At 35.7% G+C, this 4,830-nt stretch overlaps 1 long non-coding RNA gene across 1 annotated transcript; it reads right to left on the reverse strand.

Annotated features, from left to right (window-relative positions):
- Positions 1-1,244: 1,244 nt before the first annotated feature.
- LOC130459262 (uncharacterized) lies at positions 1,245-1,632 on the reverse strand. Its single transcript, XR_008918533.1, has 3 exons — positions 1,566-1,632; positions 1,408-1,478; positions 1,245-1,312 (listed from the first exon to the last, which is right to left on the reverse strand). It is a non-coding gene; the product is annotated as an uncharacterized lncRNA (long non-coding RNA).
- Positions 1,633-4,830: the final 3,198 nt, after the last annotated feature.

Below are 4,830 nucleotides of genomic sequence, written 5' to 3' on the forward strand. Positions count from 1 at the left end.
GTAGTAAACTCAATATTAATCTATTGATATATACTCGGTCCCAAAAATGCAAATATTAAGTTTGTAGCACAAAGATCACCATTTCAAATTACTCAAGCCTTTAGTCACAATAGTATAATAAACTCAAACCCTTATTATACTATGAAACTTTCATAACTCCAAGTATAATAACCCAAAATCTTCCTTATAAGTAACTCCAGATGCATATAGGTTATACCCAAGTTAGCTTAATAGCTCAATTAAGACTAGTCAACTTAATTTTATCTTGATCGTACGTGGTTACATACCCAACACTATAATTTAGGTCTTAAAAATAATTCTCATTAAAATATAGTATAAAACGATGTATAAATACACAATCTAATCGTATCAAAATATACATAGTTTATATTATATCACGCTAAAAAAAAAAATTGATCTTAATCATTCAATACGAACATACTCTTTACAGGAAATTATATTGACTCCTCCAATTAAATAAATTCTTAATCAAAAGTTTGAAATATAGAATATATTAACATAGTTAATAGATCTTCAAAACTCGATAACGAATAGACAATAGATATTATCTTGGAAAACAACATAATATAATGGGTTGCTCAAAATTAGACTTTTTAAAAGATCAAATAGCTTATTTTCTTCTTTTGGTTACCAAAATTGATAAATTTAATCATAAAACTCATTTCAAAAAGCTTATATCATAATTACATCACGAGTTATAAATAAATAATTCAAGAACTAGCAGTGGTTATCTTCATATTTCATTGAAATCTCGTTTCTCAAATAATTGCTGTCAAAATTCACAAATTCTTTTCAAAACAAGAGCTTGAAATTTAAGATTTTTAGTTTAAGCGAAAACGAGCAATTCCCGAGGTTTTTGTGTAAATTTAAATCCTTTCTATTCAAAACTAATTAAACCCTAAGGAAACAAGTCAATACATGAATATCTTGACTACAAAAGGTTACACCCAAAGTTCTATAATTCAACTGATTCAGTTTATAAAAGAAAATCACACAAGGAAACTTTGCAATTGAAACTACGGTTCGTTTCGATGGATTCTGCTGGACTACCTACCAATCACGACTTGACCAGCAACTAAAACCACTTAATAAACAGGAAACCAAGTATATTTCATCACCAAGAACAATATTTAATTCACACAATTCGTTTCACCCAAAAATCATCCATAAATATCAAATAGCATAGCTTTTAAAAAGAAGCTTATGATGGTTGTTTTGTGTACCTTAATTGTGGGGTGATATCTCCTCAACTATGGCTCACGAATCAGAGATTTCTTCACTAACACTTTCCCTTAATTCAATACCAACATAATATAAGAATTTGACAAGAAGAATCCCAAGAATAAGGTACTAATTCAACCCAAGTTACAGCCCTAGCAGATTTACCTTAGCTGGTGGGTTTGGCTTCGGTTGGCTTGGTTTCCCTTGGTTTTTCCACAAACGATTGCTTACCCAATCTGCACAAATAGGTAAAGAACAATTTCCTAAAGTTTCATGCAAAAATTCAGAAGGAAAAGGGACGAAAATTGGAGGTGAAACCTCACCTGGAACACGCCAGAACTGGCGAGACAGAAGGAGGGGAGGGAAGAGCTCTGGGCAGAGGGTTTCTGGACTTTTCTGGGGTGGAGAAAACTATGAGAGGTTTCTCTGTATTTATAGGAAGGGTGGGTGTAGGTAGTTTTGTAATTTCTCATTCTTAGGGGGGTCAATTTGGTCATTTCCCAAGGTGGGTCTGCTGCAGAGTACTGCTGGAAGTATCTATGTTTAAGCTTTACTTAATGGGTGATTAGGAGGTTAGAATACCTTGATTAATACCCTTATATGTCACATGTATTCCCCAAATAGTTCCCATTAAAATTAATTTCATTAATTAGGTGCTTGAATGTGTTTTTCGGGAATTACCGTATTACCCCAAATGTCAATATCAGAGTTCCCAATATTGTTTTCAATTCTTCAATTCTCATAAAATTTTCTATCTAAATTTTCTTATGACATTTCCTTATCAATTATATGTAGTTTATGACTTAAAAATTTATTCATTGCTTCATAACGCATGTCACAAAACACATACACATAGTCTATTGTTCACATAGTCGTTTGATAATTATCACACTTATCTTAACGAAAATCAAATTTATTCATCGGATTAATGGCCAAATCCCGTTTTAATCACATATTTGTGCTATTAAAAAAAACTATTATATGCACTAAATACAGTTTCACTCACTATAAATAAAGCTCCGTCTAAAGCCGTTGAAAAGACTCCATATGAGTTATGGTTTGGAAAGCCTCCAAAAGTGTGTTTTCTTAAGATTTGGGGATGTGAAGTATACGTCAAACGATTAATTTCAGACAAACTTCATCCAAAATCTGGCAAATGTATCCTTTTGGGCTATCCAAAGGAAACAAAGGGGTATTACTTCTACAATACATCTGAGAACAAGGTGTTTGTTGCTCGAGATGGTATCTTTTTGAAAGAGATCACATTTCCAAAATGACAAGTGGGAGAAAAGTAGACCTCGAAGAAATTCGAGTCGAACAACAAACTTTAGAGAATGCTCAAGATGACATTCAGGATGAAACTCAGAGATCTTTAGAAGTATCTGGTGAGAATCAAGGACCATCTAGAAATGTAACCCCGCGTAGATCGCAGAGATATAGATCTCAACCGGAAAGGTACTTATGTATTTTGACGAACGAGAGCTATGAAGTTCTATTACTTGAAAGTGATGAACCTGCGACTTACAAACAAGCTATGAAGAGCCCTAGCTCCAAGCAATGGCAACAAACCATTAAATCTGAATTAGACTCCATGTTTGAAAACCAAGTTTGGGATTTGGTCGATTTGCCAGATGGCTACCAAGCCATAGGAAGCAAATGGGTTTTCAAACTGAAAAAGGACAAGGATGGGAAACTTGAAGTTTCCAAAGCTAGATTGGTTGCAAAAGGTTACAGGCAAGTCCACGGTGTGGATTACGATGAAACCTTTTCACCAATTGCAATGCTAAAGTCTATTCGGATAATGTTAGCAATCGTTGCATATTACGATTACGAAATATGGCAGATGGATGTCAAATCCGCTTTCTTAAACGGCGTTTTAACAGAAACTGTGTTTATGACACAACCTGAGGGTTTTGAGGATCCAAGGAATGCTAAAAAGGTATGCAAGCTTAAGAAATCAATCTACGGATTGAAGCAAGCATCAAGGAGCTGGAATATACGTTTTGATGAAGCAGTCAGTGACTTTGGTTTCATCAAGAACGCAGACGAATCTTGTGTATACAAGAAGGTCAGTGGGAGAAAATTTGCTTTTCTAGTATTATATGTCGACGACATATTACTTATCGGAAATGACATTCCTATGATAAACTCTGTCAAGATTTGGCTTAGGAAATGTTTTTCGATGAAGGATCTAGGAGAAGCACACTACATACTGGGCATCAAGATTTACAGAGATAGATTTAAGAAGATGATTGGACTCAATCAAAGCACTTATATCAATAAGGTGCTTGAAAGGTTCAATATGGAGGACTCCAAGCGAGGCTACCTACCCATGTCTCATGGAATGACTCTAAGCAAGACTCAGTGCCCAAAAACACTAGAGGAGCGTGGACGAATGAATAGGATTCCATATGCATCATTGATTGGTTCAATAATGTATTCTATGATATGTACATGCCCGGATGTTGCGTATGCACTCAGTGCTACGAGAAGATACCAGTCAGACCCAGGAGAGGCACATTGGACTGCTGCCAAGAATATTCTGAAGTACCTGAAAAGGCATAAAGATGATTTCCTGGTCTATGGTGGAGATGATGAATTAATTGTTAAAGGCTATACGGACGCAAGTTTCCAAACCGACAAAATGATTTCAGATCACAGTCTGGGTTTGTCTTTTGCCTCAACGGAGGTGCAGTAAGCTGGAAAAGTGCTAAGCAAAGCACCATTGCGGATTCTACAACTGAAGCGGAGTACATTGATGCACATGAAGCAGCAAAGGAAGCTATATGGCTAAGGAAGTTCATAGGTGAACTTGGTGTAGTCCCCTCCATTAAAGGACCAATAGCTCTGTATTGTGATAATAATGGAGCTATTGCACAGGCAAAGGAGCCTAGACACCACCAGAGAGTTAAGCATGTACTTCGTAGATTTCACCTTCTACGAGAGTTCGTTGAAAGAAAAGAAGTCGAGATAAGCAAGATTGGAACTGATGATAACATCTCAGATCCATTAACTAAACCTCTGCCGCAGGCGAAGCACAACTCGCACACTGCAGCTATGGGAATCAAGCATGTTGGAGAATGGCTTTGATGTCCTTATTTAATGTTTTAAAACATTATTGGTTAACCATTCACATTAATGAATAGGAATTCATTTTTCCATTTAATTTGTGGTTTATTAAATGATGAGTCCCTTCAATCTGACGATATATTCAAGATAGACTGTCAGGACCAGTCCTGTGACTAAGAAATGTCTATCAAGTGAACTTGAATGTCCAAAGTTGAAAATGGTCCCTGGTCGGAGTTTTCTATAAAGATGGACGCATAGAAAACGTTAGACGACTAGAATGCAAGATGACTAGTAGTTTTGTTTCTTGAACTATGTGGACATGGCAATGTCGCAATCATTTTCATAGATACTTACTTTGGGAAGACTAGTATCGGACAGACCTGTGAAACTTTACTGTAAGAGATGAAAATCTGTCATAAGTAAATTTCATTAAAATTATTAGACACTAATCCTCGATACCTGAGTGATTTGAGATTACTTGTTTGAGAACTGCTTACTTTGACGTTGTCAACCGTCGCA

This window comes from Spinacia oleracea, chromosome 4 (assembly GCF_020520425.1).
Source record: "Spinacia oleracea cultivar Varoflay chromosome 4, BTI_SOV_V1, whole genome shotgun sequence".
Classification (NCBI taxonomy): domain Eukaryota; kingdom Viridiplantae; phylum Streptophyta; class Magnoliopsida; order Caryophyllales; family Amaranthaceae; genus Spinacia; species Spinacia oleracea.